Source organism: Buteo buteo, chromosome 23 (assembly GCF_964188355.1).
Source record: "Buteo buteo chromosome 23, bButBut1.hap1.1, whole genome shotgun sequence".
In the NCBI taxonomy this organism is placed as follows: domain Eukaryota; kingdom Metazoa; phylum Chordata; class Aves; order Accipitriformes; family Accipitridae; genus Buteo; species Buteo buteo.
The window spans coordinates 9,094,349-9,120,711 of NC_134193.1; positions in this window are offsets into that span (position 1 = coordinate 9,094,349).

Here is a 26,363-nt window from a genome sequence, read left to right on the forward strand (position 1 = left end):
CCCAGTGCTGTTGTGCCTGTGCATAGGCTGCACGGGAACAGTGAAGAGCAGCAAGAGCTTTCAGGGCTGGCACCTTCCTTGTGGGACAAGGAGCCGGACGTTTGCCTTTTCGGAAGGAGCGTCTGCCGAGTACAAGCGCCGTGAGATGTGCAGCCTGTGGGCAAGCACAGATCCCCAGTGCTTTTGTGCCTGTGGATAGGGTGCACGGGGACAGTGAAGAGCAGCAAGAGCTTTCAGGGCTGGCACCTTCCTTGTGGGACAAGGAGCCGGACGTTTGCCTTTTCGAAAGGAGCGTCTGCCGAGTACAACCGCCGTGAGATGTGCAGCCTGTGGGCAAGCACAGATCCCCAGTGCTGTTGTGCCTGTGCATAGGCTGCACGGGGACAGTGAAGAGCAGCAAGAGCTTTCAGGGCTGGCACCTTCCTTGTGGGACAAGGAGCCGGACGTTTGCCTTTTCGGTAAGAGGCTCTGCTGAGAACGAATACCGTGAGGTGTACCGTTCCTGTCTAAGTACAGATTCCCAAAGCTGTTGTGCCTGTGGATAGGGTGCACGGGGACAGTGAAGAGCAGCAAGAGCTTTCAGGGCTGGCACCTTCCTTGTGGGAGAAGGAGCCGGACGTTTGCCTTTTCGGTAAGAGGCTCTGCTGAGAACAAACACCGTGAGGTGTATCGTTCCTGGGCAAGCACAGATCCCCAGTGCTGTTGTGCCTGTGCATAGGCTGCACGGGGACAGTGAAGAGCAGCAAGAGCTTTCAGGGCTGGCACCTTCCTTGTGGGACAAGGAGCCGGACGTTTGCCTTTTCGGAAAATTGCAATGCCGAGAACGAACACCGTGAGGTGTATCGTTCCTGGGCAAGCACAGATCCCCAGTGCTGTTGTGCCTGTGCATAGGGTGCACGGGGATAGTGAAGAGCAGCAAGAGCTTTCAGGGCTGGCACCTTCCTTGTGGGACAAGGAGCCGGACGTTTGCCTTTTCGAAAGGAGCGTCTGCCGAGTACAAGCGCCGTGAGATGTGCAGCCTGTGGGCAAGCACAGATCCCCAGTGCTGTTGTGCCTGTGCATAGGCTGCACGGGGACAGTGAAGAGCAGCAAGAGCTTTCAGGGCTGGCACCTTCCTTGTGGGACAAGGAGCCGGACGTTTGCCTTTTCGGTAAGAGGCTCTGCTGAGAACGAACACCGTGAGGTGTACCGTTCCTGTCTAAGCACAGATCCCCAGTGCTGTTGTGCCTGTGGATAGGGTGCCCGGGGACAGTGAAGAGCAGCAAGAGCTTTCAGGGCTGGCACCTTCCTTGTGGGACAAGGAGCCGGACGTTTGCCTTTTCCGTAAGAGGCTCTACTGAGAACGAACACCGTGAGGTGTACCGTTCCTGTCTAAGCACAGATCCCCAGTGCTGTTGTGCCTGTGCATAGGCTGCACGGGAACAGTGAAGAGCAGCAAGAGCTTTCAGGGCTGGCACCTTCCTTGTGGGACAAGGAGCCGGACGTTTGCCTTTTCGGAAGGAGCGTCTGCCGAGTACAAGCGCCGTGAGATGTGCAGCCTGTGGGCAAGCACAGATCCCCAGTGCTGTTGTGCCTGTGCATAGGCTGCACGGGAACAGTGAAGAGCAGCAAGAGCTTTCAGGGCTGGCACCTTCCTTGTGGGACAAGGAGCCGGACGTTTGCCTTTTCGGAAAGAGGCTCTGCTGAGAACGAACACCGTGAGGTGTACCGTTCCTGGGCAAGCACAGATCCCCAGTGCTGTTGTGCCTGTGGATAGGGTGCACGGGGACAGTGAAGAGCAGCAAGAGCTTTCAGGGCTGGCACCTTCCTTGTGGGACAAGGAGCCGGACGTTTGCCTTTTCGGAAGGAGCGTCTGCCGAGTACAAGCGCCGTGAGATGTGCAGCCTGTGGGCAAGCACAGATCCCCAGTGCTGTTGTGCCTGTGCATAGGCTGCACGGGAACAGTGAAGAGCAGCAAGAGCTTTCAGGGCTGGCACCTTCCTTGTGGGACAAGGAGCCGGACGTTTGCCTTTTCGGTAAGAGGCTCTGCTGAGAACGAACACCGTGAGGTGTACCGTTCCTGTCTAAGCACAGATCCCCAGTGCTGTTGTGCCTGTGGATAGGGTGCACGGGGACAGTGAAGAGCAGCAAGAGCTTTCAGGGCTGGCACCTTCCTTGTGGGACAAGGAGCCGGACGTTTGCCTTTTCGAAAGGAGCGTCTGCCGAGTACAAGCGCCGTGAGATGTACAGCCTGTGGGCAAGCACAGATCCCCAGTGCTGTTGTGCCTGTGCATAGGGTGCACGGGGACAGTGAAGAGCAGCAAGAACTTTCAGGGCTGGCACCTTCCTTGTGGGACAAGGAGCCGGATGTTTGCCTTTTTGGTAAGAGGCTCTGCTGAGAACGAACACCGTGAGGTGTACCGTTCCTGTCTAAGCACAGATCCCCAGTGCTGTTGTGCCTGTGCATAGGCTGCACGGGAACAGTGAAGAGCAGCAAGAGCTTTCTGGGCTGGCACCTTCCTTGTGGGACAAGGAGCCGGACGTTTGCCTTTTCGAAAGGAGCGTCTGCCGAGTACAAGCGCCGTGAGATGTGCAGCCTGTGGGCAAGCACAGATCCCCAGTGCTGTTGTGCCTGTGCATAGGCTGCACGGGGACAGTGAAGAGCAGCAAGAGCTTTCAGGGCTGGCACCTTCCTTGTGGGACAAGGAGCCGGACATTTGCCTTTTCGGTAAGAGGCTCTGCTGAGAACGAACACCGTGAGGTGTACCGTTCCTGTCTAAGCACAGATCCCCAGTGCTGTTGTGCCTGTGGATAGGGTGCCCGGGGACAGTGAAGAGCAGCAAGAGCTTTCAGGGCTGGCACCTTCCTTGTGGGACAAGGAGCCGGACGTTTGCCTTTTCCGTAAGAGGCTCTACTGAGAACGAACACCGTGAGGTGTACCGTTCCTGTCTAAGCACAGATCCCCAGTGCTGTTGTGCCTGTGCATAGGCTGCACGGGAACAGTGAAGAGCAGCAAGAGCTTTCAGGGCTGGCACCTTCCTTGTGGGACAAGGAGCCGGACGTTTGCCTTTTCGGAAGGAGCGTCTGCCGAGTACAAGCGCCGTGAGATGTGCAGCCTGTGGGCAAGCACAGATCCCCAGTGCTGTTGTGCCTGTGCATAGGCTGCACGGGAACAGTGAAGAGCAGCAAGAGCTTTCAGGGCTGGCACCTTCCTTGTGGGACAAGGAGCCGGACGTTTGCCTTTTCGGAAAGAGGCTCTGCTGAGAACGAACACCGTGAGGTGTACCGTTCCTGGGCAAGCACAGATCCCCAGTGCTGTTGTGCCTGTGGATAGGGTGCACGGGGACAGTGAAGAGCAGCAAGAGCTTTCAGGGCTGGCACCTTCCTTGTGGGACAAGGAGCCGGACGTTTGCCTTTTCGGAAGGAGCGTCTGCCGAGTACAAGCGCCGTGAGATGTGCAGCCTGTGGGCAAGCACAGATCCCCAGTGCTGTTGTGCCTGTGCATAGGCTGCACGGGAACAGTGAAGAGCAGCAAGAGCTTTCAGGGCTGGCACCTTCCTTGTGGGACAAGGAGCCGGACGTTTGCCTTTTCGGTAAGAGGCTCTGCTGAGAACGAACACCGTGAGGTGTACCGTTCCTGTCTAAGCACAGATCCCCAGTGCTGTTGTGCCTGTGGATAGGGTGCACGGGGACAGTGAAGAGCAGCAAGAGCTTTCAGGGCTGGCACCTTCCTTGTGGGACAAGGAGCCGGACGTTTGCCTTTTCGAAAGGAGCGTCTGCCGAGTACAAGCGCCGTGAGATGTACAGCCTGTGGGCAAGCACAGATCCCCAGTGCTGTTGTGCCTGTGCATAGGGTGCACGGGGACAGTGAAGAGCAGCAAGAACTTTCAGGGCTGGCACCTTCCTTGTGGGACAAGGAGCCGGACGTTTGCCTTTTCGGTAAGAGGCTCTGCTGAGAACGAACACCGTGAGGTGTACCGTTCCTGTCTAAGCACAGATCCCCAGTGCTGTTGTGCCTGTGCATAGGCTGCACGGGAACAGTGAAGAGCAGCAAGAGCTTTCAGGGCTGGCACCTTCCTTGTGGGACAAGGAGCCGGACGTTTGCCTTTTCGAAAGGAGCGTCTGCCGAGTACAAGCGCCGTGAGATGTGCAGCCTGTGGGCAAGCACAGATCCCCAGTGCTGTTGTGCCTGTGCATAGGCTGCACGGGGACAGTGAAGAGCAGCAAGAGCTTTCAGGGCTGGCACCTTCCTTGTGGGACAAGGAGCCGGACGTTTGCCTTTTCGGTAAGAGGCTCTGCTGAGAACGAACACCGTGAGGTGTACCGTTCTCGTCTAAGCACAGATCCCCAGTGCTGTTGTGCCTGTGCATAGGCTGCACGGGAACAGTGAAGAGCAGCAAGAGCTTTCAGGGCTGGCACCTTCCTTGTGGGACAAGGAGCCGGACGTTTGCCTTTTCGGAAGGAGCGTCTGCCGAGTACAAGCGCCGTGAGATGTGCAGCCTGTGGGCAAGCACAGATCCCCAGTGCTGTTGTGCCTGTGGATAGGGTGCCCGGGGACAGTGAAGAGCAGCAAGAGCTTTCAGGGCTGGCACCTTCCTTGTGGGACAAGGAGCCGGACGTTTGCCTTTTCGGTAAGAGGCTCTGCTGAGAACGAACACCGTGAGGTGTACCGTTCCTGTCTAAGCACAGATCCCCAGTGCTGTTGTGCCTGTGCATAGGCTGCACGGGAACAGTGAAGAGCAGCAAGAGCTTTCAGGGCTGGCACCTTCCTTGTGGGACAAGGAGCCGGACGTTTGCCTTTTCGAAAGGAGCGTCTGCCGAGTACAAGCGCCGTGAGATGTGCAGCCTGTGGGCAAGCACAGATCCCCAGTGCTGTTGTGCCTGTGCATAGGCTGCACGGGGACAGTGAAGAGCAGCAAGAGCTTTCAGGGCTGGCACCTTCCTTGTGGGACAAGGATCCGGACGTTTGCCTTTTCGGTAAGAGGCTCTGCTGAGAACGAACACCGTGAGGTGTACCGTTCCTGTCTAAGCACAGATCCCCAGTGCTGTTGTGCCTGTGCATAGGCTGCACGGGAACAGTGAAGAGCAGCAAGAGCTTTCTGGGCTGGCACCTTCCTTGTGGGACAAGGAGCCGGACGTTTGCCTTTTCGGAAGGAGCGTCTGCCGAGTACAAGCGCCGTGAGATGTGCAGCCTGTGGGCAAGCACAGATCCCCAGTGCTTTTGTGCCTGTGGATAGGGTGCACGGGGACAGTGAAGAGCAGCAAGAGCTTTCAGGGCTGGCACCTTCCTTGTGGGACAAGGAGCCGGACGTTTGCCTTTTCGGAAAGAGGCTCTGCTGAGAACGAACACCGTGAGGTGTACCGTTCCTGGGCAAGCACAGATCCCCAGTGCTGTTGTGCCTGTGCATAGGCTGCACGGGGACAGTGAAGAGCAGCAAGAGCTTTCAGGGCTGGCACCTTCCTTGTGGGACAAGGAGCCGGACGTTTGCCTTTTCGGAAGGAGCGTCTGCCGAGTACAAGCGCCGTGAGATGTGCAGCCTGTGGGCAAGCACAGATCCCCAGTGCTGTTGTGCCTGTGCATAGGCTGCACGGGAACAGTGAAGAGCAGCAAGAGCTTTCAGGGCTGGCACCTTCCTTGTGGGACAAGGAGCCGGACGTTTGCCTTTTCGGTAAGAGGCTCTGCTGAGAACGAACACCGTGAGGTGTACCGTTCCTGGGCAAGCACAGATCCCCAGTGCTGTTGTGCCTGTGGATAGGGTGCACGGGGACAGTGAAGAGCAGCAAGAGCTTTCAGGGCTGGCACCTTCCTTGTGGGACAAGGATCCGGACATTTGCCTTTTCGGTAAGAGGCTCTGCTGAGAACGAACACCGTGAGGTGTACCGTTCCTGGGCAAGCACAGATCCCCAGTGCTGTTGTGCCTGTGGATAGGGTGCCCGGGGACAGTGAAGAGCAGCAAGAGCTTTCAGGGCTGGCACCTTCCTTGTGGGACAAGGAGCCGGACGTTTGCCTTTTCGAAAGGAGCGTCTGCCGAGTACAAGCGCCGTGAGATGTGCAGCCTGTGGGCAAGCACAGATCCCCAGTGCTGTTGTGCCTGTGGATAGGGTGCACGGGGACAGTGAAGAGCAGCAAGAGCTTTCAGGGCTGGCACCTTCCTTGTGGGACAAGGAGCCGGACGTTTGCCTTTTCGGAAAGAGGCTCTGCTGAGAACGAACACCGTGAGGTGTACCGTTCCTGTCTAAGCACAGATCCCCAGTGCTGTTGTGCCTGTGCATAGGCTGCACGGGAACAGTGAAGAGCAGCAAGAGCTTTCAGGGCTGGCACCTTCCTTGTGGGACAAGGAGCCGGACGTTTGCCTTTTCGGAAGGAGCGTCTGCCGAGTACAAGCGCCGTGAGATGTGCAGCCTGTGGGCAAGCACAGATCCCCAGTGCTGTTGTGCCTGTGGATAGGGTGCACGGGGACAGTGAAGAGCAGCAAGAGCTTTCAGGGCTGGCACCTTCCTTGTGGGACAAGGAGCCGGACGTTTGCCTTTTCGGTAAGAGGCTCTGCTGAGAACGAACACCGTGAGGTGTACCGTTCCTGTCTAAGCACAGATCCCCAGTGCTGTTGTGCCTGTGCATAGGCTGCACGGGAACAGTGAAGAGCAGCAAGAGCTTTCAGGGCTGGCACCTTCCTTGTGGGACAAGGAGCCGGACGTTTGCCTTTTCGGAAGGAGCGTCTGCCGAGTACAAGCGCCGTGAGATGTGCAGCCTGTGGGCAAGCACAGATCCCCAGTGCTTTTGTGCCTGTGGATAGGGTGCACGGGGACAGTGAAGAGCAGCAAGAGCTTTCAGGGCTGGCACCTTCCTTGTGGGACAAGGAGCCGGACGTTTGCCTTTTCGGAAAGAGGCTCTGCTGAGAACGAACACCGTGAGGTGTACCGTTCCTGTCTAAGTACAGATTCCCAAAGCTGTTGTGCCTGTGGATAGGGTGCATGGGGACAGTGAAGAGCAGCAAGAGCTTTCAGGGCTGGCACCTTCCTTGTGGGACAAGGAGCCGGACGTTTGCCTTTTCGGAAGGAGCGTCTGCCGAGTACAAGCGCCGTGAGATGTGCAGCCTGTGGGCAAGCACAGATCCCCAGTGCTGTTGTGCCTGTGCATAGGGTGCACGGGGACAGTGAAGAGCAGCAAGAGCTTTCAGGGCTGGCACCTTCCTTGTGGGACAAGGAGCCGGACGTTTGCCTTTTCGGAAGGAGCGTCTGCCGAGTACAAGCGCCGTGAGATGTGCAGCCTGTGGGCAAGCACAGATCCCCAGTGCTGTTGTGCCTGTGCATAGGGTGCACGGGGACAGTGAAGAGCAGCAAGAGCTTTCAGGGCTGGCACCTTCCTTGTGGGACAAGGAGCCGGACGTTTGCCTTTTCGGAAAGAGGCTCTGCTGAGAACGAACACCGTGAGGTGTACCGTTCCTGTCTAAGCACAGATCCCCAGTGCTGTTGTGCCTGTGGATAGGGTGCCCGGGGACAGTGAAGAGCAGCAAGAGCTTTCAGGGCTGGCACCTTCCTTGTGGGACAAGGAGCCGGACGTTTGCCTTTTCGAAAGGAGCGTCTGCCGAGTACAAGCGCCGTGAGATGTGCAGCCTGTGGGCAAGCACAGATCCCCAGTGCTGTTGTGCCTGTGCATAGGCTGCACGGGGACAGTGAAGAGCAGCAAGAGCTTTCAGGGCTGGCACCTTCCTTGTGGGACAAGGAGCCGGACGTTTGCCTTTTCGGTAAGAGGCTCTGCTGAGAACGAACACCGTGAGGTGTACCGTTCTCGTCTAAGCACAGATCCCCAGTGCTGTTGTGCCTGTGCATAGGCTGCACGGGAACAGTGAAGAGCAGCAAGAGCTTTCAGGGCTGGCACCTTCCTTGTGGGACAAGGAGCCGGACGTTTGCCTTTTCGGAAGGAGCGTCTGCCGAGTACAAGCGCCGTGAGATGTGCAGCCTGTGGGCAAGCACAGATCCCCAGTGCTGTTGTGCCTGTGGATAGGGTGCCCGGGGACAGTGAAGAGCAGCAAGAGCTTTCAGGGCTGGCACCTTCCTTGTGGGACAAGGAGCCGGACGTTTGCCTTTTCGGAAAGAGGCTCTGCTGAGAACGAACACCGTGAGGTGTACCGTTCCTGGGCAAGCACAGATCCCCAGTGCTGTTGTGCCTGTGCATAGGCTGCACGGGAACAGTGAAGAGCAGCAAGAGCTTTCAGGGCTGGCACCTTCCTTGTGGGACAAGGAGCCGGACGTTTGCCTTTTCGAAAGGAGCGTCTGCCGAGTACAAGCGCCGTGAGATGTGCAGCCTGTGGGCAAGCACAGATCCCCAGTGCTGTTGTGCCTGTGCATAGGCTGCACGGGGACAGTGAAGAGCAGCAAGAGCTTTCAGGGCTGGCACCTTCCTTGTGGGACAAGGATCCGGACGTTTGCCTTTTCGGTAAGAGGCTCTGCTGAGAACGAACACCGTGAGGTGTACCGTTCCTGTCTAAGCACAGATCCCCAGTGCTGTTGTGCCTGTGCATAGGCTGCACGGGAACAGTGAAGAGCAGCAAGAGCTTTCTGGGCTGGCACCTTCCTTGTGGGACAAGGAGCCGGACGTTTGCCTTTTCGGAAGGAGCGTCTGCCGAGTACAAGCGCCGTGAGATGTGCAGCCTGTGGGCAAGCACAGATCCCCAGTGCTTTTGTGCCTGTGGATAGGGTGCACGGGGACAGTGAAGAGCAGCAAGAGCTTTCAGGGCTGGCACCTTCCTTGTGGGACAAGGAGCCGGACGTTTGCCTTTTCGGAAAGAGGCTCTGCTGAGAACGAACACCGTGAGGTGTACCGTTCCTGGGCAAGCACAGATCCCCAGTGCTGTTGTGCCTGTGCATAGGCTGCACGGGGACAGTGAAGAGCAGCAAGAGCTTTCAGGGCTGGCACCTTCCTTGTGGGACAAGGAGCCGGACGTTTGCCTTTTCGGAAGGAGCGTCTGCCGAGTACAAGCGCCGTGAGATGTGCAGCCTGTGGGCAAGCACAGATCCCCAGTGCTGTTGTGCCTGTGCATAGGCTGCACGGGAACAGTGAAGAGCAGCAAGAGCTTTCAGGGCTGGCACCTTCCTTGTGGGACAAGGAGCCGGACGTTTGCCTTTTCGGTAAGAGGCTCTGCTGAGAACGAACACCGTGAGGTGTACCGTTCCTGGGCAAGCACAGATCCCCAGTGCTGTTGTGCCTGTGGATAGGGTGCACGGGGACAGTGAAGAGCAGCAAGAGCTTTCAGGGCTGGCACCTTCCTTGTGGGACAAGGAGCCGGACATTTGCCTTTTCGGTAAGAGGCTCTGCTGAGAACGAACACCGTGAGGTGTACCGTTCCTGGGCAAGCACAGATCCCCAGTGCTGTTGTGCCTGTGGATAGGGTGCCCGGGGACAGTGAAGAGCAGCAAGAGCTTTCAGGGCTGGCACCTTCCTTGTGGGACAAGGAGCCGGACGTTTGCCTTTTCGAAAGGAGCGTCTGCCGAGTACAAGCGCCGTGAGATGTGCAGCCTGTGGGCAAGCACAGATCCCCAGTGCTGTTGTGCCTGTGGATAGGGTGCACGGGGACAGTGAAGAGCAGCAAGAGCTTTCAGGGCTGGCACCTTCCTTGTGGGACAAGGAGCCGGACGTTTGCCTTTTCGGAAAGAGGCTCTGCTGAGAACGAACACCGTGAGGTGTACCGTTCCTGTCTAAGCACAGATCCCCAGTGCTGTTGTGCCTGTGCATAGGCTGCACGGGAACAGTGAAGAGCAGCAAGAGCTTTCAGGGCTGGCACCTTCCTTGTGGGACAAGGAGCCGGACGTTTGCCTTTTCGGAAGGAGCGTCTGCCGAGTACAAGCGCCGTGAGATGTGCAGCCTGTGGGCAAGCACAGATCCCCAGTGCTGTTGTGCCTGTGGATAGGGTGCACGGGGACAGTGAAGAGCAGCAAGAGCTTTCAGGGCTGGCACCTTCCTTGTGGGACAAGGAGCCGGACGTTTGCCTTTTCGGTAAGAGGCTCTGCTGAGAACGAACACCGTGAGGTGTACCGTTCCTGTCTAAGCACAGATCCCCAGTGCTGTTGTGCCTGTGCATAGGCTGCACGGGAACAGTGAAGAGCAGCAAGAGCTTTCAGGGCTGGCACCTTCCTTGTGGGACAAGGAGCCGGACGTTTGCCTTTTCGGAAGGAGCGTCTGCCGAGTACAAGCGCCGTGAGATGTGCAGCCTGTGGGCAAGCACAGATCCCCAGTGCTTTTGTGCCTGTGGATAGGGTGCACGGGGACAGTGAAGAGCAGCAAGAGCTTTCAGGGCTGGCACCTTCCTTGTGGGACAAGGAGCCGGACGTTTGCCTTTTCGGAAAGAGGCTCTGCTGAGAACGAACACCGTGAGGTGTACCGTTCCTGTCTAAGTACAGATTCCCAAAGCTGTTGTGCCTGTGGATAGGGTGCATGGGGACAGTGAAGAGCAGCAAGAGCTTTCAGGGCTGGCACCTTCCTTGTGGGACAAGGAGCCGGACGTTTGCCTTTTCGGAAGGAGCGTCTGCCGAGTACAAGCGCCGTGAGATGTGCAGCCTGTGGGCAAGCACAGATCCCCAGTGCTGTTGTGCCTGTGCATAGGGTGCACGGGGACAGTGAAGAGCAGCAAGAGCTTTCAGGGCTGGCACCTTCCTTGTGGGACAAGGAGCCGGACGTTTGCCTTTTCGGAAGGAGCGTCTGCCGAGTACAAGCGCCGTGAGATGTGCAGCCTGTGGGCAAGCACAGATCCCCAGTGCTGTTGTGCCTGTGCATAGGGTGCACGGGGACAGTGAAGAGCAGCAAGAGCTTTCAGGGCTGGCACCTTCCTTGTGGGACAAGGAGCCGGACGTTTGCCTTTTCGGAAAGAGGCTCTGCTGAGAACGAACACCGTGAGGTGTACCGTTCCTGTCTAAGCACAGATCCCCAGTGCTGTTGTGCCTGTGGATAGGGTGCCCGGGGACAGTGAAGAGCAGCAAGAGCTTTCAGGGCTGGCACCTTCCTTGTGGGACAAGGAGCCGGACGTTTGCCTTTTCGGAAGGAGCGTCTGCCGAGTACAAGCGCCGTGAGATGTGCAGCCTGTGGGCAAGCACAGATCCCCAGTGCTGTTGTGCCTGTGCATAGGCTGCACGGGAACAGTGAAGAGCAGCAAGAGCTTTCAGGGCTGGCACCTTCCTTGTGGGACAAGGAGCCGGACGTTTGCCTTTTCGGTAAGAGGCTCTGCTGAGAACGAACACCGTGAGGTGTACCGTTCCTGTCTAAGCACAGATCCCCAGTGCTGTTGTGCCTGTGGATAGGGTGCACGGGGACAGTGAAGAGCAGCAAGAGCTTTCAGGGCTGGCACCTTCCTTGTGGGACAAGGAGCTGGACGTTTGCCTTTTCGGTAAGAGGCTCTGCTGAGAACGAACACCGTGAGGTGTACCGTTCCTGTCTAAGCACAGATCCCCAGTGCTGTTGTGCCTGTGCATAGGCTGCACGGGAACAGTGAAGAGCAGCAAGAGCTTTCAGGGCTGGCACCTTCCTTGTGGGACAAGGAGCCGGACGTTTGCCTTTTCGAAAGGAGCGTCTGCCGAGTACAAGCGCCGTGAGATGTGCAGCCTGTGGGCAAGCACAGATCCCCAGTGCTGTTGTGCCTGTGCATAGGCTGCACGGGGACAGTGAAGAGCAGCAAGAGCTTTCAGGGCTGGCACCTTCCTTGTGGGACAAGGATCCGGACGTTTGCCTTTTCGGTAAGAGGCTCTGCTGAGAACGAACACCGTGAGGTGTACCGTTCTCGTCTAAGCACAGATCCCCAGTGCTGTTGTGCCTGTGCATAGGCTGCACGGGAACAGTGAAGAGCAGCAAGAGCTTTCAGGGCTGGCACCTTCCTTGTGGGACAAGGAGCCGGACGTTTGCCTTTTCGGAAGGAGCGTCTGCCGAGTACAAGCGCCGTGAGATGTGCAGCCTGTGGGCAAGCACAGATCCCCAGTGCTTTTGTGCCTGTGGATAGGGTGCACGGGGACAGTGAAGAGCAGCAAGAGCTTTCAGGGCTGGCACCTTCCTTGTGGGACAAGGAGCCGGACGTTTGCCTTTTCGGAAAGAGGCTCTGCTGAGAACGAACACCGTGAGGTGTACCGTTCCTGGGCAAGCACAGATCCCCAGTGCTGTTGTGCCTGTGCATAGGCTGCACGGGGACAGTGAAGAGCAGCAAGAGCTTTCAGGGCTGGCACCTTCCTTGTGGGACAAGGAGCCGGACGTTTGCCTTTTCGGAAGGAGCGTCTGCCGAGTACAAGCGCCGTGAGATGTGCAGCCTGTGGGCAAGCACAGATCCCCAGTGCTGTTGTGCCTGTGCATAGGCTGCACGGGAACAGTGAAGAGCAGCAAGAGCTTTCAGGGCTGGCACCTTCCTTGTGGGACAAGGAGCCGGACGTTTGCCTTTTCGGTAAGAGGCTCTGCTGAGAACGAACACCGTGAGGTGTACCGTTCCTGGGCAAGCACAGATCCCCAGTGCTGTTGTGCCTGTGGATAGGGTGCACGGGGACAGTGAAGAGCAGCAAGAGCTTTCAGGGCTGGCACCTTCCTTGTGGGACAAGGATCCGGACATTTGCCTTTTGGGTAAGAGGCTCTGCTGAGAACGAACACCGTGAGGTGTACCGTTCCTGGGCAAGCACAGATCCCCAGTGCTGTTGTGCCTGTGGATAGGGTGCCCGGGGACAGTGAAGAGCAGCAAGAGCTTTCAGGGCTGGCACCTTCCTTGTGGGACAAGGAGCCGGACGTTTGCCTTTTCGAAAGGAGCGTCTGCCGAGTACAAGCGCCGTGAGATGTGCAGCCTGTGGGCAAGCACAGATCCCCAGTGCTGTTGTGCCTGTGCATAGGGTGCACGGGGACAGTGAAGAGCAGCAAGAGCTTTCAGGGCTGGCACCTTCCTTGTGGGACAAGGAGCCGGACGTTTGCCTTTTCGGTAAGAGGCTCTGCTGAGAACGAACACCGTGAGGTGTACCGTTCCTGTCTAAGCACAGATCCCCAGTGCTGTTGTGCCTGTGCATAGGCTGCACGGGAACAGTGAAGAGCAGCAAGAGCTTTCAGGGCTGGCACCTTCCTTGTGGGACAAGGAGCCGGACGTTTGCCTTTTCGGAAGGAGCGTCTGCCGAGTACAAGCGCCGTGAGATGTGCAGCCTGTGGGCAAGCACAGATCCCCAGTGCTGTTGTGCCTGTGGATAGGGTGCACGGGGACAGTGAAGAGCAGCAAGAGCTTTCAGGGCTGGCACCTTCCTTGTGGGACAAGGAGCCGGACGTTTGCCTTTTCGGAAAGAGGCTCTGCTGAGAACGAACACCGTGAGGTGTACCGTTCCTGTCTAAGTACAGATTCCCAAAGCTGTTGTGCCTGTGGATAGGGTGCCCGGGGACAGTGAAGAGCAGCAAGAGCTTTCAGGGCTGGCACCTTCCTTGTGGGACAAGGAGCCGGACGTTTGCCTTTTCGGAAGGAGCGTCTGCCGAGTACAAGCGCCGTGAGATGTGCAGCCTGTGGGCAAGCACAGATCCCCAGTGCTGTTGTGCCTGTGCATAGGGTGCACGGGGACAGTGAAGAGCAGCAAGAGCTTTCAGGGCTGGCACCTTCCTTGTGGGACAAGGAGCCGGACGTTTGCCTTTTCGGAAGCAGCGTCTGCCGAGTACAAGCGCCGTGAGATGTGCAGCCTGTGGGCAAGCACAGATCCCCAGTGCTGTTGTGCCTGTGCATAGGGTGCACGGGGACAGTGAAGAGCAGCAAGAGCTTTCAGGGCTGGCACCTTCCTTGTGGGACAAGGAGCCGGACGTTTGCCTTTTCGGAAAGAGGCTCTGCTGAGAACGAACACCGTGAGGTGTACCGTTCCTGGGCAAGCACAGATCCCCAGTGCTGTTGTGCCTGTGGATAGGGTGCCCGGGGACAGTGAAGAGCAGCAAGAGCTTTCAGGGCTGGCACCTTCCTTGTGGGACAAGGAGCCGGACGTTTGCCTTTTCGGAAGGAGCGTCTGCCGAGTACAAGCGCCGTGAGATGTGCAGCCTGTGGGCAAGCACAGATCCCCAGTGCTGTTGTGCCTGTGCATAGGCTGCACGGGGACAGTGAAGAGCAGCAAGAGCTTTCAGGGCTGGCACCTTCCTTGTGGGACAAGGAGCCGGACGTTTGCCTTTTCGGTAAGAGGCTCTGCTGAGAACGAACACCGTGAGGTGTACCGTTCCTGTCTAAGCACAGATCCCCAGTGCTGTTGTGCCTGTGGATAGGGTGCACGGGGACAGTGAAGAGCAGCAAGAGCTTTCAGGGCTGGCACCTTCCTTGTGGGACAAGGAGCCGGACGTTTGCCTTTTCGAAAGGAGCGTCTGCCGAGTACAAGCGCCGTGAGATGTACAGCCTGTGGGCAAGCACAGATCCCCAGTGCTGTTGTGCCTGTGCATAGGGTGCACGGGGACAGTGAAGAGCAGCAAGAGCTTTCAGGGCTGGCACCTTCCTTGTGGGACAAGGAGCCGGACGTTTGCCTTTTCGGTAAGAGGCTCTGCTGAGAACGAACACCGTGAGGTGTACCGTTCCTGTCTAAGCACAGATCCCCAGTGCTGTTGTGCCTGTGCATAGGCTGCACGGGAACAGTGAAGAGCAGCAAGAGCTTTCAGGGCTGGCACCTTCCTTGTGGGACAAGGAGCCGGACGTTTGCCTTTTCGGAAGGAGCGTCTGCCGAGTACAAGCGCCGTGAGATGTGCAGCCTGTGGGCAAGCACAGATCCCCAGTGCTGTTGTGCCTGTGCATAGGGTGCACGGGGACAGTGAAGAGCAGCAAGAGCTTTCAGGGCTGGCACCTTCCTTGTGGGACAAGGAGCCGGACGTTTGCCTTTTCGGTAAGAGGCTCTGCTGAGAACGAACACCGTGAGGTGTACCGTTCCTGTCTAAGCACAGATCCCCAGTGCTGTTGTGCCTGTGCATAGGCTGCACGGGAACAGTGAAGAGCAGCAAGAGCTTTCAGGGCTGGCACCTTCCTTGTGGGACAAGGAGCCGGACGTTTGCCTTTTCGGAAGGAGCGTCTGCCGAGTACAAGCGCCGTGAGATGTGCAGCCTGTGGGCAAGCACAGATCCCCAGTGCTGTTGTGCCTGTGCATAGGGTGCACGGGGACAGTGAAGAGCAGCAAGAGCTTTCAGGGCTGGCACCTTCCTTGTGGGACAAGGAGCCGGACGTTTGCCTTTTCGGTAAGAGGCTCTGCTGAGAACGAACACCGTGAGGTGTACCGTTCCTGTCTAAGCACAGATCCCCAGTGCTGTTGTGCCTGTGGATAGGGTGCACGGGGACAGTGAAGAGCAGCAAGAGCTTTCAGGGCTGGCACCTTCCTTGTGGGACAAGGAGCCGGACGTTTGCCTTTTCGGAAGGAGCGTCTGCCGAGTACAAGCGCCGTGAGATGTACAGCCTGTGGGCAAGCACAGATCCCCAGTGCTGTTGTGCCTGTGCATAGGGTGCACGGGGACAGTGAAGAGCAGCAAGAGCTTTCAGGGCTGGCACCTTCCTTGTGGGACAAGGAGCCGGACGTTTGCCTTTTCGGAAAGAGGCTCTGCTGAGAACGAACACCGTGAGGTGTACCGTTCCTGTCTAAGCACAGATCCCCAGTGCTGTTGTGCCTGTGGATAGGGTGCCCGGGGACAGTGAAGAGCAGCAAGAGCTTTCAGGGCTGGCACCTTCCTTGTGGGACAAGGAGCCGGACGTTTGCCTTTTCGGAAGGAGCGTCTGCCGAGTACAAGCGCCGTGAGATGTGCAGCCTGTGGGCAAGCACAGATCCCCAGTGCTGTTGTGCCTGCGCATAGGCTGCACGGGAACAGTGAAGAGCAGCAAGAGCTTTCAGGGCTGGCACCTTCCTTGTGGGACAAGGAGCCGGACGTTTGCCTTTTCGGTAAGAGGCTCTGCTGAGAACGAACACCGTGAGGTGTACCGTTCCTGTCTAAGCACAGATCCCCAGTGCTGTTGTGCCTGTGGATAGGGTGCACGGGGACAGTGAAGAGCAGCAAGAGCTTTCAGGGCTGGCACCTTCCTTGTGGGACAAGGAGCCGGACGTTTGCCTTTTCGAAAGGAGCGTCTGCCGAGTACAAGCGCCGTGAGATGTACAGCCTGTGGGCAAGCACAGATCCCCAGTGCTGTTGTGCCTGTGCATAGGGTGCACGGGGACAGTGAAGAGCAGCAAGAACTTTCAGGGCTGGCACCTTCCTTGTGGGACAAGGAGCCGGACGTTTGCCTTTTCGGTAAGAGGCTCTGCTGAGAACGAACACCGTGAGGTGTACCGTTCCTGTCTAAGTACAGATCCCCAGTGCTGTTGTGCCTGTGCATAGGCTGCACGGGAACAGTGAAGAGCAGCAAGAGCTTTCTGGGCTGGCACCTTCCTTGTGGGACAAGGAGCCGGATGTTTGCCTTTTCGGAAGGAGCGTCTGCCGAGTACAAGCGCCGTGAGATGTGCAGCCTGTGGGCAAGCACAGATCCCCAGTGCTGTTGTGCCTGTGCATAGGGTGCACGGGGACAGTGAAGAGCAGCAAGAGCTTTCAGGGCTGGCACCTTCCTTGTGGGACAAGGAGCCGGACGTTTGCCTTTTCGGTAAGAGGCTCTGCTGAGAACGAACACCGTGAGGTGTACCGTTCCTGGGCAAGCACAGATCCCCAGTGCTGTTGTGCCTGTGCATAGGCTGCACGGGAACAGTGAAGAGCAGCAAGAGCTTTCAGGGCTGGCACCTTCCTTGTGGGACAAGGAGCCGGACGTTTGCCTTTTCGGAAGGAGCGTCTGCCGAGTACAAGCGCCGTGAGATGTGCAGCCTGTGGGCAAGCACAGATCCCCAGTGCTGTTGTGCCTGTGCATAGGGTGCACGGGGACAGTGAAGAGCAGCAAGAGCTTTCAGGGCTGGCACCTTCCTTGTGGGACAAGGAGCCGGACGTTTGCCTTTTCTAAAGGAGCGTCTGCCGAGTACAACCGCCGTGAGATGTGCAGCCTGTGGGCAAGCACAGATCCCCAGTGCTGTTGTGCCTGTGGATAGGGTGCACGGGGACAGTGAAGAGCAGCAAGAGCTTTCAGGGCTGGCACCTTCCTTGTGGGACAAGGAGCCGGACGTTTGCCTTTTCGGTAAGAGGCTCTGCTGAGAACGAACACCGTGAGGTGTACCGTTCCTGTCTAAGCACAGATCCCCAGTGCTGTTGTGCCTGTGGATAGGGTGCACGGGGACAGTGAAGAGCAGCAAGAGCTTTCAGGGCTGGCACCTTCCTTGTGGGACAAGGAGCCGGACGTTTGCCTTTTCGGAAAGAGGCTCTGCTGAGAACGAACACCGTGAGGTGTATCGTTCCTGGGCAAGCACAGATCCCCAGTGCTGTTGTGCCTGTGGATAGGGTGCACGGGGACTGTGAAGAGCAGCAAGAGCTTTCAGGGCTGGCACCTTCCTTGTGGGACAAGGAGCCGGACGTTTGCCTTTTCGAAAGGAGCGTCTGCCGAGTACAACCGCCGTGAGATGTGCAGCCTGTGGGCAAGCACAGATCCCCAGTGCTGTTGTGCCTGTGGATAGGGTGCACGGGGACAGTGAAGAGCAGCAAGAGCTTTCAGGGCTGGCACCTTCCTTGTGGGACAAGGAGCCGGACGTTTGCCTTTTCGGTAAGAGGCTCTGCTGAGAACGAATACCGTGAGGTGTACCGTTCCTGTCTAAGTACAGATTCCCAAAGCTGTTGTGCCTGTGGATAGGGTGCACGGGGACAGTGAAGAGCAGCAAGAGCTTTCAGGGCTGGCACCTTCCTTGTGGGAGAAGGAGCCGGACGTTTGCCTTTTCGGTAAGAGGCTCTGCTGAGAACAAACACCGTGAGGTGTATCGTTCCTGGGCAAGCACAGATCCCCAGTGCTGTTGTGCCTGTGCATAGGCTGCACGGGGACAGTGAAGAGCAGCAAGAGCTTTCTGGGCTGGCACCTTCCTTGTGGGACAAGGAGCCGGACGTTTGCCTTTTCGGAAAATTGCAATGCCGAGAACGAACACCGTGAGGTGTATCGTTCCTGGGCAAGCACAGATCCCCAGTGCTGTTGTGCCTGTGCATAGGGTGCACGGGGATAGTGAAGAGCAGCAAGAGCTTTCAGGGCTGGCACCTTCCTTGTGGGACAAGGAGCCGGACGTTTGCCTTTTCGAAAGGAGCGTCTGCCGAGTACAAGCGCCGTGAGATGTGCAGCCTGTGGGCAAGCACAGATCCCCAGTGCTGTTGTGCCTGTGCATAGGCTGCACGGGGACAGTGAAGAGCAGCAAGAGCTTTCAGGGCTGGCACCTTCCTTGTGGGACAAGGAGCCGGACATTTGCCTTTTCGGTAAGAGGCTCTGCTGAGAACGAACACCGTGAGGTGTACCGTTCCTGTCTAAGCACAGATCCCCAGTGCTGTTGTGCCTGTGCATAGGGTGCCCGGGGACAGTGAAGAGCAGCAAGAGCTTTCAGGGCTGGCACCTTCCTTGTGGGACAAGGAGCCGGACGTTTGCCTTTTCCGTAAGAGGCTCTACTGAGAACGAACACCGTGAGGTGTACCGTTCCTGTCTAAGCACAGATCCCCAGTGCTGTTGTGCCTGTGCATAGGCTGCACGGGAACAGTGAAGAGCAGCAAGAGCTTTCAGGGCTGGCACCTTCCTTGTGGGACAAGGAGCCGGACGTTTGCCTTTTCGGTAAGAGGCTCTGCTGAGAACGAACACCGTGAGGTGTACCGTTCCTGTCTAAGCACAGATCCCCAGTGCTGTTGTGCCTGTGGATAGGGTGCACGGGGACAGTGAAGAGCAGCAAGAGCTTTCAGGGCTGGCACCTTCCTTGTGGGACAAGGAGCCGGACGTTTGCCTTTTCGAAAGGAGCGTCTGCCGAGTACAAGCGCCGTGAGATGTACAGCCTGTGGGCAAGCACAGATCCCCAGTGCTGTTGTGCCTGTGCATAGGGTGCACGGGGACAGTGAAGAGCAGCAAGAACTTTCAGGGCTGGCACCTTCCTTGTGGGACAAGGAGCCGGACGTTTGCCTTTTTGGTAAGAGGCTCTGCTGAGAACGAACACCGTGAGGTGTACCGTTCCTGTCTAAGCACAGATCCCCAGTGCTGTTGTGCCTGTGCATAGGCTGCACGGGAACAGTGAAGAGCAGCAAGAGCTTTCTGGGCTGGCACCTTCCTTGTGGGACAAGGAGCCGGACGTTTGCCTTTTCGGAAGGAGCGTCTGCCGAGTACAAGCGCCGTGAGATGTGCAGCCTGTGGGCAAGCACAGATCCCCAGTGCTGTTGTGCCTGTGCATAGGGTGCACGGGGACAGTGAAGAGCAGCAAGAGCTTTCAGGGCTGGCACCTTCCTTGTGGGACAAGGAGCCGGACGTTTGCCTTTTCGGTAAGAGGCTCTGCTGAGAACGAACACCGTGAGGTGTACCGTTCCTGGGCAAGCACAGATCCCCAGTGCTGTTGTGCCTGTGCATAGGCTGCACGGGAACAGTGAAGAGCAGCAAGAGCTTTCTGGGCTGGCACCTTCCTTGTGGGACAAGGAGCCGGACGTTTGCCTTTTCGGAAGGAGCGTCTGCCGAGTACAAGCGCCGTGAGATGTGCAGCCTGTGGGCAAGCACAGATCCCCAGTGCTGTTGTGCCTGTGCATAGGGTGCACGGGGACAGTGAAGAGCAGCAAGAGCTTTCAGGGCTGGCACCTTCCTTGTGGGACAAGGAGCCGGACGTTTGCCTTTTCGGTAAGAGGCTCTGCTGAGAACGAACACCGTGAGGTGTACCGTTCCTGTCTAAGCACAGATCCCCAGTGCTGTTGTGCCTGTGGATAGGGTGCACGGGGACAGTGAAGAGCAGCAAGAGCTTTCAGGGCTGGCACCTTCCTTGTGGGACAAGGAGCCGGACGTTTGCCTTTTCGAAAGGAGCGTCTGCCGAGTACAACCGCCGTGAGATGTGCAGCCTGTGGGCAAGCACAGATCCCCAGTGCTGTTGTGCCTGTGGATAGGGTGCACGGGGACAGTGAAGAGCAGCAAGAGCTTTCAGGGCTGGCACCTTCCTTGTGGGACAAGGAGCCGGACGTTTGCCTTTTCGGTAAGAGGCTCTGCTGAGAACGAACACCGTGAGGTGTACCGTTCCTGTCTAAGCACAGATCCCCAGTGCTGTTGTGCCTGTGCATAGGCTGCACGGGAACAGTGAAGAGCAGCAAGAGCTTTCAGGGCTGGCACCTTCCTTGTGGGACAAGGAGCCGGACGTTTGCCTTTTCGGAAAGAGGCTCTGCTGAGAACGAACACCGTGAGGTGTACCGTTCCTGGGCAAGCACAGATCCCCAGTGCTGTTGTGCCTGTGGATAGGGTGCACGGGGACTGTGAAGAGCAGCAAGAGCTTTCAGGGCTGGCACCTTCCTTGTGGGACAAGGAGCCGGACGTTTGCCTTTTCGGAAAGAGGCTCTGCTGAGAACGAACACCGTGAGGTGTACCGTTCCTGGGCAAGCACAGATCCCCAGTGCTGTTGTGCCTGTGGATAGGGTGCACGGGGACTGTGAAGAGCAGCAAGAGCTTTCAGGGCTGGCACCTTCCTTGTGGGACAAGGAGCCGGACGTTTGCCTTTTCGAAAGGAGCGTCTGCCGAGTACAAGCGCCGTGAGATGTGCAGCCTGTGGGCAAGCACAGATCCCCAGTGCTGTTGTGCCTGTGCATAGGCTGCACGGGGACAGTGAAGAGCAGCAAGAGCTTTCAGGGCTGGCACCTTCCTTGTGGGACAAGGAGCCGGACATTTGCCTTTTCGGTAAGAGGCTCTGCTGAGAACGAACACCGTGAGGTGTACCGTTCCTGTCTAAGCACAGATCCCCAGTGCTGTTGTGCCTGTGGATAGGGTGCCCGGGGACAGTGAAGAGCAGCAAGAGCTTTCAGGGCTGGCACCTTCCTTGTGGGACAAGGAGCCGGACGTTTGCCTTTTCCGTAAGAGGCTCTACTGAGAACGAACACCGTGAGGTGTACCGTTCCTGTCTAAGCACAGATCCCCAGTGCTGTTGTGCCTGTGCATAGGCTGCACGGGAACAGTGAAGAGCAGCAAGAGCTTTCAGGGCTGGCACCTTCCTTGTGGGACAAGGAGCCGGACGTTTGCCTTTTCGGAAGGAGCGTCTGCCGAGTACAAGCGCCGTGAGATGTGCAGCCTGTGGGCAAGCACAGATCCCCAGTGCTGTTGTGCCTGTGCATAGGCTGCACGGGAACAGTGAAGAGCAGCAAGAGCTTTCAGGGCTGGCACCTTCCTTGTGGGACAAGGAGCCGGACGTTTGCCTTTTCGGAAAGAGGCTCTGCTGAGAACGAACACCGTGAGGTGTACCGTTCCTGGGCAAGCACAGATCCCCAGTGCTGTTGTGCCTGTGGATAGGGTGCACGGGGACAGTGAAGAGCAGCAAGAGCTTTCAGGGCTGGCACCTTCCTTGTGGGACAAGGAGCCGGACGTTTGCCTTTTCGGAAGGAGCGTCTGCCGAGTACAAGCGCCGTGAGATGTGCAGCCTGTGGGCAAGCACAGATCCCCAGTGCTGTTGTGCCTGTGCATAGGCTGCACGGGAACAGTGAAGAGCAGCAAGAGCTTTCAGGGCTGGCACCTTCCTTGTGGGACAAGGAGCCGGACGTTTGCCTTTTCGGAAAGAGGCTCTGCTGAGAACGAACACCGTGAGGTGTACCGTTCCTGTCTAAGCACAGATCCCCAGTGCTGTTGTGCCTGTGGATAGGGTGCACGGGGACAGTGAAGAGCAGCAAGAGCTTTCAGGGCTGGCACCTTCCTTGTGGGACAAGGAGCCGGACGTTTGCCTTTTCGAAAGGAGCGTCTGCCGAGTACAAGCGCCGTGAGATGTACAGCCTGTGGGCAAGCACAGATCCCCAGTGCTGTTGTGCCTGTGCATAGGCTGCACGGGGACAGTGAAGAGCAGCAAGAACTTTCAGGGCTGGCACCTTCCTTGTGGGACAAGGAGCCGGACGTTTGCCTTTTCGGTAAGAGGCTCTGCTGAGAACGAACACCGTGAGGTGTACCGTTCCTGTCTAAGCACAGATCCCCAGTGCTGTTGTGCCTGTGCATAGGCTGCACGGGAACAGTGAAGAGCAGCAAGAGCTTTCTGGGCTGGCACCTTCCTTGTGGGACAAGGAGCCGGACGTTTGCCTTTTCGGAAGGAGCGTCTGCCGAGTACAAGCGCCGTGAGATGTGCAGCCTGTGGGCAAGCACAGATCCCCAGTGCTGTTGTGCCTGTGCATAGGGTGCACGGGGACAGTGAAGAGCAGCAAGAGCTTTCAGGGCTGGCACCTTCCTTGTGGGACAAGGAGCCGGACGTTTGCCTTTTCGGTAAGAGGCTCTGCTGAGAACGAACACCGTGAGGTGTACCGTTCCTGGGCAAGCACAGATCCCCAGTGCTGTTGTGCCTGTGCATAGGCTGCACGGGAACAGTGAAGAGCAGCAAGAGCTTTCTGGGCTGGCACCTTCCTTGTGGGACAAGGAGCCGGACGTTTGCCTTTTCGGAAGGAGCGTCTGCCGAGTACAAGCGCCGTGAGATGTGCAGCCTGTGGGCAAGCACAGATCCCCAGTGCTGTTGTGCCTGTGCATAGGGTGCACGGGGACAGTGAAGAGCAGCAAGAGCTTTCAGGGCTGGCACCTTCCTTGTGGGACAAGGAGCCGGACGTTTGCCTTTTCGGTAAGAGGCTCTGCTGAGAACGAACACCGTGAGGTGTACCGTTCCTGTCTAAGCACAGATCCCCAGTGCTGTTGTGCCTGTGGATAGGGTGCACGGGGACAGTGAAGAGCAGCAAGAGCTTTCAGGGCTGGCACCTTCCTTGTGGGACAAGGAGCCGGACGTTTGCCTTTTCGAAAGGAGCGTCTGCCGAGTACAACCGCTGTGAGATGTGCAGCCTGTGGGCAAGCACAGATCCCCAGTGCTGTTGTGCCTGTGGATAGGGTGCACGGGGACAGTGAAGAGCAGCAAGAGCTTTCAGGGCTGGCACCTTCCTTGTGGGACAAGGAGCCGGACGTTTGCCTTTTCGGTAAGAGGCTCTGCTGAGAACGAACACCGTGAGGTGTACCGTTCCTGGGCAAGCACAGATCCCCAGTGCTGTTGTGCCTGTGCATAGGCTGCACGGGAACAGTGAAGAGCAGCAAGAGCTTTCAGGGCTGGCACCTTCCTTGTGGGACAAGGAGCCGGACGTTTGCCTTTTCGGAAAGAGGCTCTGCTGAGAACGAACACCGTGAGGTGTACCGTTCCTGGGCAAGCACAGATCCCCAGTGCTGTTGTGCCTGTGGATAGGGTGCACGGGGACTGTGAAGAGCAGCAAGAGCTTTCAGGGCTGGCACCTTCCTTGTGGGACAAGGAGCCGGACGTTTGCCTTTTCGAAAGGAGCGTCTGCCGAGTACAACCGCCGTGAGATGTGCAGCCTGTGGGCAAGCACAGATCCCCAGTGCTGTTGTGCCTGTGGATAGGGTGCACGGGGACAGTGAAGAGCAGCAAGAGCTTTCAGGGCTGGCACCTTCCTTGTGGGACAAGGAGCCGGACGTTTGCCTTTTCGGTAAGAGGCTCTGCTGAGAACGAATACCGTGAGGTGTACCGTTCCTGTCTAAGTACAGATTCCCAAAGCTGTTGTGCCTGTGGATAGGGTGCACGGGGACAGTGAAGAGCAGCAAGAGCTTTCAGGGCTGGCACCTTCCTTGTGGGAGAAGGAGCCGGACGTTTGCCTTTTCGGTAAGAGGCTCTGCTGAGAACAAACACCGTGAGGTGTATCGTTCCTGGGCAAGCACAGATCCCCAGTGCTGTTGTGCCTGTGCATAGGCTGCACGGGGACAGTGAAGAGCAGCAAGAGCTTTCTGGGCTGGCACCTTCCTTGTGGGACAAGGAGCCGGACGTTTGCCTTTTCGGAAAATTGCAATGCCGAGAACGAACACCGTGAGGTGTATCGTTCCTGGGCAAGCACAGATCCCCAGTGCTGTTGTGCCTGTGCATAGGGTGCACGGGGATAGTGAAGAGCAGCAAGAGCTTTCAGGGCTGGCACCTTCCTTGTGGGACAAGGAGCCGGACGTTTGCCTTTTCGAAAGGAGCGTCTGCCGAGTACAAGCGCCGTGAGATGTGCAGCCTGTGGGCAAGCACAGATCCCCAGTGCTGTTGTGCCTGTGCATAGGCTGCACGGGGACAGTGAAGAGCAGCAAGAGCTTTCAGGGCTGGCACCTTCCTTGTGGGACAAGGAGCCGGACATTTGCCTTTTCGGTAAGAGGCTCTGCTGAGAACGAACACCGTGAGGTGTACCGTTCCTGTCTAAGCACAGATCCCCAGTGCTGTTGTGCCTGTGGATAGGGTGCCCGGGGACAGTGAAGAGCAGCAAGAGCTTTCAGGGCTGGCACCTTCCTTGTGGGACAAGGAGCCGGACGTTTGCCTTTTCCGTAAGAGGCTCTACTGAGAACGAACACCGTGAGGTGTACCGTTCCTGTCTAAGCACAGATCCCCAGTGCTGTTGTGCCTGTGCATAGGCTGCACGGGAACAGTGAAGAGCAGCAAGAGCTTTCAGGGCTGGCACCTTCCTTGTGGGACAAGGAGCCGGACGTTTGCCTTTTCGGAAGGAGCGTCTGCCGAGTACAAGCGCCGTGAGATGTGCAGCCTGTGGGCAAGCACAGATCCCCAGTGCTGTTGTGCCTGTGGATAGGGTGCACGGGGACAGTGAAGAGCAGCAAGAGCTTTCAGGGCTGGCACCTTCCTTGTGGGACAAGGAGCCGGACGTTTGCCTTTTCGGAAAGAGGCTCTGCTGAGAACGAACACCGTGAGGTGTACCGTTCCTGGGCAAGCACAGATCCCCAGTGCTGTTGTGCCTGTGGATAGGGTGCACGGGGACAGTGAAGAGCAGCAAGAGCTTTCAGGGCTGGCACCTTCCTTGTGGGACAAGGAGCCGGACGTTTGCCTTTTCGGAAGGAGCGTCTGCCGAGTACAAGCGCCGTGAGATGTGCAGCCTGTGGGCAAGCACAGATCCCCAGTGCTGTTGTGCCTGTGCATAGGGTGCACGGGGACAGTGAAGAGCAGCAAGAGCTTTCAGGGCTGGCACCTTCCTTGTGGGACAAGGAGCCGGACGTTTGCCTTTTCGGTAAGAGGCTCTGCTGAGAACGAATACCGTGAGGTGTACCGTTCCTGTCTAAGTACAGATTCCCAAAGCTGTTGTGCCTGTGGATAGGGTGCACGGGGACAGTGAAGAGCAGCAAGAGCTTTCAGGGCTGGCACCTTCCTTGTGGGAGAAGGAGCCGGACGTTTGCCTTTTCGAAAGGAGCGTCTGCCGAGTACAAGCGCCGTGAGATGTGCAGCCTGTGGGCAAGCACAGATCCCCAGTGCTGTTGTGCCTGTGGATAGGGTGCACGGGGACAGTGAAGAGCAGCAAGAGCTTTCAGGGCTGGCACCTTCCTTGTGGGACAAGGAGCCGGACGTTTGCCTTTTCGGTAAGAGGCTCTGCTGAGAACGAACACCGTGAGGTGTACCGTTCCTGGGCAAGCACAGATCCCCAGTGCTGTTGTGCCTGTGCATAGGCTGCACGGGAACAGTGAAGAGCAGCAAGAGCTTTCAGGGCTGGCACCTTCCTTGTGGGACAAGGAGCCGGACGTTTGCCTTTTCGGAAAGAGGCTCTGCTGAGAACGAACACCGTGAGGTGTACCGTTCCTGTCTAAGCACAGATCCCCAGTGCTGTTGTGCCTGTGCATAGGCTGCACGGGAACAGTGAAGAGCAGCAAGAGCTTTCAGGGCTGGCACCTTCCTTGTGGGAGAAGGAGCCGGACGTTTGCCTTTTCGGAAAGAGGCTCTGCTGAGAACGAACACCGTGAGGTGTATCGTTCCTGGGCAAGCACAGATCCCCAGTGCTGTTGTGCCTGTGGATAGGGTGCACGGGGACTGTGAAGAGCAGCAAGAGCTTTCAGGGCTGGCACCTTCCTTGTGGGACAAGGAGCCGGACGTTTGCCTTTTCGGAAAATTGCAATGCCGAGAACGAACACCGTGAGATGTGCAGCCTGTGGGCAAGCACAGATCCCCAGTGCTGTTGTGCCTGTGCATAGGGTGCACGGGGACAGTGAAGAGCAGCAAGAGCTTTCAGGGCTGGCACCTTCCTTGTGGGACAAGGAGCCGGACGTTTGCCTTTTCGGTAAGAGGCTCTGCTGAGAACGAACACCGTGAGGTGTACCGTTCCTGTCTAAGTACAGATTCCCAAAGCTGTTGTGCCTGTGGATAGGGTGCACGGGGACAGTGAAGAGCAGCAAGAGCTTTCAGGGCTGGCACCTTCCTTGTGGGAGAAGGAGCCGGACGTTTGCCTTTTCGGTAAGAGGCTCTGCTGAGAACGAACACCGTGAGGTGTATCGTTCCTGGGCAAGCACAGATCCCCAGTGCTGTTGTGCCTGTGCATAGGCTGCACGGGGACAGTGAAGAGCAGCAAGAGCTTTCTGGGC